Consider the following 8379-nt stretch of genomic DNA (forward strand, 5'->3'; position numbering starts at 1 on the left):
GTGACGACGTGCCCCAGCGTTGGAGTGTAATTCTGAAAAAGGGAAGACACTCTCGTCAAAAACGACGTCTCGGGAAATATAAACGCGGCCAGTAGAGATGTCTAGGCACTTGTAGCCTTTGTGCATATTACTGTAGCCTAGGAAGACACAGCGTGTGGACCGGAACTGAAGTTTGCGAGAATTATATGGACGCAAATTTGGCTAGCAAGCACACCCAAAAATACGTAAAAACGAATATTCGGGTTTGCGGTGAAAGAGACGTTCTAGAGGTGTGTCAAGGTTGATCACTTTGCTGGGAACACGATTTATGAGAAATGTGGCAGTAGAGAAAGCTTCATCCAAGAATTTTAATGGCATGTGTGCATGAGCTAGAAGAGATAAGCCTACTTCCACAATATGGCGATGTTTGCGTTCTGTTGACCCATTTTGTTAATGTGCATGGGGACATGAGACATGATGTTCTATACCTATGCGTTGAAAAAAGGAGTTGAGTTTTTTATACTCGCCTCCCCAATCAGATTGTAATGCAAGAATTTTCTTGTCAAATAGGCGTTCAACATGATTTTGGAAGTCATGAAAGCGAGCAAAAACATCAGATTTATTCTTGAGAAGATAGATCCAAGTAAACTTGCTATAATCATCAATGAAGCTTACATAGCACTTGTTGTTCCCAATGGAAGCACAAGCTGGACCCCACACATCTGAAAAAATGAGCTCTAAAGGAGCACTAGAAACACTACTAGACTTAGGATAGGGGAGTTGATGACTCTTCCCCTTTTGACATGCATCACAAATAAAATTCTATGAATTATCCTTTGAAGAAGGAAGTTTATTTTGGCTAAGAACTCGCTGAACAACATCAAACGAGGGATGTACTAGACGCCTATGCCACCGAGCAGTCGATGGTTTATTGACTCCAAAAGCTTGTTTTGTCGAAGTGGAAGGATTCGACGAAAAAGGGTAGAGACCACCATGGGATCTACCTCGAAGAAGTGTTCTCCTTGTGCCCTGTTCCTTGACAAGAAAAATATTGGGATGAATCTCAAGAAAGGTGCTGTTATACATGCTAGCTTATGGGCAGAAACAAGACTTTTAGTTGCATGAGGAGAACGAAGGACATTTTTTAGTTGGAGTTGTTTATCACAAGGGGTAGGAATAATAGCATGACCAATGTGACTGATCTCCATACCTGCTCCACTGGCAGTGTGGATCTGCTCATGGCCATGGTACCTGTCACGGACAGTGAGCTTCTCCAGCTCGCCGGTGACATGATCAGAAGCACCGGTGTCTAGGTACCAGTTGGTGTCGACGCCGTACGCATGCGCAGGTGACCCGGCAGGCTTCTCCTCGCCGTTGTAGTCCTTGTTAAAGCGCTTCCAGCACTTCAGCGCCGCGTGCCCATACTTGCCGCAGAGTTGGCATTGTGGGCGAGGGTTGCTGTTGGCGTCGAACGGCTGCTGGCTATTGGGGCGTGCAGAGTTGTTGTAGTTGCCGCCCCCGCCGCCACGTCCGCCATCACCGCGTCCACGGCCGCCTCCGCGGCCGCCGCGATAGCCATTGCGGCCTCCGCCCCGGGAAGCCAGGTTAACAGTGGAGATGCCACCACCGCCATCGCCGCCCCCGGGAGGACCGCCGCCATAGTTGAAGGAGCCTACAGCAGCTCCAGGAGGCCCGCCGTTCTGGATGTCGAGGCGGGTCTCGAAGTTCAGCAGATGCGCGTACAACTCGGAGAGGGAGACCGTGTCGGTCCTGGTGATCATGGCCGTCACGAGCGGATTCCACTCCGCGTCCAGCCCGGCCAAGATGTATGCGGCCAGATCATCGTCTTCCATCTTCTTCCCGGCGGAGCTCATGGCGTCGCCGAGGCCTCTCATCCGTGCCACGTATTCAGCGACACGCATCTCGCGCTTCTGTGTGCTCGCAAGCTGCATACGGATCTGCATGACTTGAGCACGGGATTGCGACGAGTACATCGCCGTCAGCGCCGCCAACACATCAGCCGTGGTCTCTAGGGCGGAGACCTGTGTGAGCACCCCCCCTCGACAGGGAGGACAGCAGAAACCCAAGAACCTGCTGATCCTGGGCAACCCAAGCAGCATACGCAGGGTTAGGGATAGTCTGCATCTCTTTCTCACCTTTTTCGTTGGTGGACTCGATCTCACGAGTTTCGGCCGGCTGCAGCACCTTGCCGTCCAGGAAGCTGACCAGCTGGCACTCCCGCAGGGGCGGCATCACCTGCGCCCTCCAGAGCGGGAAGTTGTCCCCGCAAAGCTTCTCCGTCACGACGCCGGCTTGCGGAGCAGAGCTAGGGACAGAGGATGAAGAGCTCGACATGGTGGAAGAAAGGGGCTCTGATACCATATCAAAATACAGAGAGAGATTGGATCGGTCGTACCTCTAGGGTCGCCGTGTGTTAACTTTATATAACCACAAGGGCATACGCATTACAACAACTAACAACCAAATCTTAGAGCATCTCCAACAGACGCGCTATATAGGCCGCGCGGCATAAAAACGTCCGATATAGCGCGCGCGGGACAGAATCAGGCGCTCCAGCAGGCGCGGTAAACGGCGCGGCGCTGTAAATTTTTTAGGGCGCGCGGCTTTTTGCACAATCCGGAGCGGCATATCCGGCGCGTTGGCTGCGCGCGCGGCATCGCTCGTCCAAGCGCGAAAAAGCCAACGGCTGGAAATTTCCTCCCCGCGCCCGCGCCCTCATTTCCCCACCTACCGCCGGCGCGAAATCCAGCCGCCGCCGGCCGACTCCGCCGCCGCCCCCGCTTCTCGCGCGCCGCCGCGTCGTAGATCCGCGTCGCCCGCACCTCCTCCCGGCAGCGGCGGACGCTCCGCCGCGCTCGTGTCGCTCGCGCGGCCGTCGGCGACGAGTTGCAGCCGGCGGTCCTTCTCCGCCGCCCCCTTCGCGCCGCCGTCGCGTTCTCCTCCACGCAGGGCGTCGACATGTCGTCCTCGTCGTCCTCGAGCAGCTTGCTTGCAACTTGGCGCGCCCATGGTGCTCGCCCATTTGCTCGCAAGGTATGAACCTCCGCCGGCCGGCCTCTACTCGTCAAGTAGCTACAATAGTTTATAGTGAATTAATATGATACATATGTTTGTAGAGTTCCTCATATGATTCATCGGATGACGAGTTCGACCAAGAAGAAGAGGAGAACATATCGATACTATTAGCATACCGCGCCGTTAAGAGGCCAAAATTTGGTGGATCGGTGTTTGGTAGACAGAAGTTGTGGAGAGAAAGGATTGAAGGGCATGAGAAATTGATGCGGTCGTATTTCAATGAGAATCCGATATTCCCCGAAAGCTATTTTCGGCGGCGTTTCCGGATGAGTCTCAACTTGTTCAAGCACATTGCAGCGGAGGTCACCAAATATGATCGCTTCTTTGAGCAAAGGAGGAATGCCGCCGGAGAACTTGGCCATAGCACATATCAAAAGGTGACCGCCGCCTTGCGTATGTTGGCATATGGTATACCGGCAGATCTTATTGATGATCATTTGGCCATGGGAGAGAGCACTTCTATCTTGTGTGTGAAGCGCTTTGTCGTTGCAATTGTCAATGTCTTTGGCTCCACATACTTGAGAGCCCCCAATGCTCAAGACACGGCAAGGCTTTTGGAGATCAACGCCAACCGGGGATTTCCCGGTATGCTTGGTTCCATTGATTGTATGCATTGGAGTTGGAAGAATTGTCCAGCGGCATGGCATGGACAATTCAAAGGCTACAAGAAGGATGCCACCATAGTACTTGAAGCGGTGGCCGACCAAGAGACTTGGATATGGCATGCTTTCTTTGGAATGCCCGGATCTTGCAATGACATCAATGTTCTTCAACGGTCACCACTAATGACAAGACTTGCAATGCGGGAAGGTCCATTGGTGGAGTTTGAAGCAAATGGCCGCAAGTACAACTATGGCTACTTCCTCGCCGACGGCATATACCCAAGGTGGCAAACATTTGTGAAGCCAATTATTCAACCAAGAGGTAAAAAGCAAACTCAATTCCACAATGCACAAGCGGCGGCTAGGAAAGATGTAGAGAGAGCATTTGGGATTTTGCAAGCCCAATTTGCCATAGTTAGAGGACCGGCTAGATTTTGGGATCAAGAATGCCTTTGGTATATCATGACCGCGTGTGTAATCATGCACAACATGATTATAGAGGATGATCGCGGAAAAGATGTGGATCATACCCACTACGACTTGATGGGGGTTCCCGTGCAAGTGACGAGGTCCGCACATAGGATTGCCCAATTCATTGCCTCATACCATGCCATTCGGTGCAACGACACACATGATGATCTTCAAAAAGATCTCATGGAAGAATGGTGGAATTGGAATGGACAACAATAGTTCCATATTTGTTGTATTTGTTTGAAAATTATGTGTTGTATTGTCTCAAAACCATGTTGTATTGTTGTATGTGTTGTATTGTTGTATGTGTTGTATTTGGTGTGAAGTATTGTTGTGAACAATGTATTGTATTTGGATGGTACAATATATTTATGAATTTTTATATATTGTTTGATCTTCTTGGATGCATATTTGTGTGTGTTTGCTGTTTGCGCCGCGTCCGCGCGCTGCAAAATGGCGCGTCCGGCGGAGGTGCTATTTTACCGCGCCAACGCGCGCTGCAAAATGGCGCGTCCGGCGGAGGAAAAAACGTCACAGCGCGCGATATCTGTTTACCGCGCGCGGATTCTTGGTTTTAGCGCGCCGCGATATAGCGCGTCTGCTGGAGATGCTCTTATACAACTGATTTGGTGTTTATCTCTACAATCATCTTGACGTACAAGCCAAGGTAACTATACATGAAACAACCTTCTAGATACAACTCGTTTAACAGCCTCCCCCCACCCCATCAGTGCTTCCGCATCGTGCAGAAGACGGAGAGGATGAGGTCGCTTCTAGGCGTGCCCGAGGCAGAGGGAGAGGTCACGCACAGTGTCCAAATGCATTCGCATACCAAATTTGGTTTGCGTTTGCGTCTCGGCGGACAGCCCGGTCAGTTTGTGTCAGGCCGTTGGCGTGGGGCAGACTCAAATCTCTTCAAGGGCGGGATTCTTCTGTTTTATGGTGATGTTATTCTTCAAGGCATCCTCTTTTACCGAATTTTAGGATTGGCCGGCGCGGGTGGGAAAAAGTCGCTGATCTCTGGCGACTTGTCCGTAGACAAGCGAGATGTCGTCGATGCGTGGCCTAACGAGCGCAGGGGCTTGTACGTGGACAAGCCGCAACTTGTAGCCAGGGCGTTGGCCAGCGCTTGACAATTGGCAAGCGCCGGTTGGGTACCCATGGCCTCAGCGTTAGCGTGGGTTTGAATTTGGGCTATGCTAATGCTTCGGCCCTTTCTTCGAAATTCGGGGCAGCGACAAGCTTGGCCTTCATGTTGTCCATGCGGCCAGCTCGCTTCCTCGACTCCGCCACCCTTCCTCTGGCGTGGGCTCACTCTTTGGCTTAACAAACCGAGAACAACATCCAGTTTTGGGTGGCAACGGCCATGAATGGCGGAGGGGGCGGCTGTAGCAACCAGTATGGCCACATCCATTGGATATGTGGTCGCAGTGACGAGCATGTCATCCAGTATGGTCTCGCGCAAGGCGAGGGGCACTGTGGTCTCCATGGATGGAGCTAGGTCACGGGCGCGGCAAGGGGGTGGGGATGGGGGGCTGGAAGAGAGTGGGGAAGGAGTAGTGTGGCTGGCTGGCGGGCTTAGAGCGGACAAGTACTCGTGCGACACACACGTGTCATGTCCGCACCAACGCACACGTGCCTCAAATTTGGACTAGGTTTGCTACGAAAACGAACATGCCCATGGGAAGAGATCTGTTTACCGGGCACCGTTCGACCTCACTTTCGATACCCACATACAATAATGGACACAAACTATCTGTAAGGCCACCTCGGGCCGATGCAAAACGAACGCTCGAATTGACATGTACGTTCGTTTGCGTCGGCCCAAATGGTCGAATTTGACTGTAAGAAAATATGTTTTTTTATATTGCATTCAAGGGAAACATAAGTTATATAGGAAAATAATAAAGGAAAATATTTTTTTTCAAGGCCCATGTAGCGCCTGGTGCCCTAGCCTACTCCTCGCGCTCGTCGTTGATCACGACGAATTCTAGGATTTCCCACGGCCAACGGCGGAGCGTACACCATTGATGCCGGTGGTGGAGGTGGAGGTGGAGCGGCCGGCGCACCCCACAGATTGAACGGCGGAGGCAGCGGTGCGGGACTGAGTTCTATAGCTCCCGTTCAAGAACTTCATCCTCCGTGAGGACTCGCGGCACGATGTCGGTGGCATACCGGGCCAGTGGTGGAGGCGCCTACGGCAGCTGCGACACGAGGATGCCGAACCTCTCTCTCATTTCGTCGGTCATCGCCTGTAGCAGCTAGAACTCCCGGCCCTCCTCCATGGCCGTCAACCACTTGTGGAAGGCGCTGCCGATAAAGTTGTCGATGTCATCCTTGCCTCCCCGTTATAGTCCGCGAGCGCATCATCGTGCTAGGGAGGTGAGGGAGGGGACGCATGCCGTCCTCGACGAGGCGTCTCATGGCGTGCAGGCTGTGGCGGCGGGCCGAATGGGTAGTCCCTGTCGCTGAGGAACCCCGCCTTCCTCCTCGGATCCGTCTCGATACCGCGCTAATTGAGCCATCGATCGGAGTCTACGGCGTAGGTGGGGTCAGCGAGGATGTCCGCCGGTAGGTACGCTCGCCTGCCCCAGATGTCCATTGTTCGCTCCGGATTGCGCGTTGGCACAGGAACCTGGCGGCTGCTGAGCCGCCAGCCACCGCCCGACAGGTGCACGTCTCCCCAGTTGGCCGACATCCAGTTCTCGTGCATGAGACGCACCATCTCGGTGGCGAGAGGCACCCTATGCCACTGTCGGATGCCTTGGAGTCGCGCTTCTTCTTCCCCATGGTGATGTGGCGGCGCGCGGTGGTGAGGGTGAGAGCGGAGGTGTGGGCGATGGCAGGGACGATGTCAATCTCCTTTTAAAGACCGAGCATGCTGGACACGATGCCATTGATGGCGGCGCAGAAGTCTAGCCGCCGCCCACCAGGCGTAGTGCACGTGCAGAAGACGAGTCGACTCCGGTGATGGCGAAGGCTGCGGCGCAGACACATAAGTAAAGACCGCCGAAGCGATGCGCTCGAAACAGGCCTCGTGCCCACTATCATGCGGGCCCGTGGGAGAGGCGAGCGGTCACGCGGGGCGACCGTGTGCAACATCCGCCAAAACACATCCATGACGTAAATTTAAGCCACGTTTGCATCCCGATAACTATGCATCAGGTCGCTAAGCTAGAGTGCAGCCGAATATTCAGACGGCGCGGCCGCAATTAGACGGTTGCATGGTCAGCCCTTCTTCCTTTCCATTCCGTATGCACCGCTTAATTCTGATGCTCGTACATGGATAGCCAGACTGTGCATGCACCTGGCCAAGGTATATAAACAGATCCACTTCTGTTACTATGGCATTCAAAACATGACGTAGTGACATCTCTGTAATCACACGATTAACATAGCGTGTCATTGCAGTGATCTTTTTTGCATGAGCTTTGATCTCAGTAGATCTTCAGGCATCAATTTTGTCATGGTCTCCAGGTCGAATTATCACGTCGTGAGACATCTTCGAGTAGAGGAAGAGCACTATTAAGGCCTCGGATTGCAGTGAAAAATAACGGCAGAAATTTAGGGCGTGTTTGACTGCCTGAGCCTGATTTACGCCTCACTGCGCCTCATCTATACCAATATAAAAAAGCACAGAGGGGGCAGATCCAAGGAAACACACCCATCAGATTTGCATCTAGCGCTCCAAATCTTCGCCATAATTAACGCTAAAACAGCCTAGGCTGACAACTCCCTGCTAATCACCCTGCCGTAACCAATCCATAATCCCTCATCCCTCAAACAACACCGCCGACCGTCGCTCTGACCGACGTCATCCATCACCTACATCGCCGTCAGCCAGCCTCCGCCTGTCGCCCGCTCTCCCCAGCTCTGTCTGCCTCCGCCCCTCTCCTCCAGCGCCGCAACGCCGACTTCCACATCGCCAGGACCTCGCCGCCCGTCACCAGATCGACACCGACGTCGTCCCTCACCTACAGCGCCGCCAGCCAGCCTACGGCCCTCACACGCGCGGGTGCGCCCCTCACAACCGCGGCCGCCGCCGCACAATCCCACGTTGCCCGTCGCCCGTCGAACGTCGCCCGCTCTCCCCTCCGCCCCTCACCTCCAGTGCCGCACCGTCGCCACCTCAAAAAACGCCACCGAACCGTCGCTCAGGCCATCGTCCCTCACCTACAGCGCCGAGCGCCGCCTCCAGCGCGACCCCTCGCCAGCGCTACCAGCGCGGACC

General features: G+C 53.8%; 1 non-coding gene across 1 annotated transcript; it reads right to left on the reverse strand.

Moving 5' to 3' along the window:
- Positions 1-1696: 1696 nt before the first annotated feature.
- LOC124685512 lies at positions 1697-1835 on the reverse strand. Its single transcript, XR_006997498.1, has one exon. It is a non-coding gene; the product is annotated as a small nucleolar RNA Z247 (small nucleolar RNA).
- Positions 1836-8379: the final 6544 nt, after the last annotated feature.

This window comes from Lolium rigidum, chromosome 1 (assembly GCF_022539505.1).
Source record: "Lolium rigidum isolate FL_2022 chromosome 1, APGP_CSIRO_Lrig_0.1, whole genome shotgun sequence".
Classification (NCBI taxonomy): domain Eukaryota; kingdom Viridiplantae; phylum Streptophyta; class Magnoliopsida; order Poales; family Poaceae; genus Lolium; species Lolium rigidum.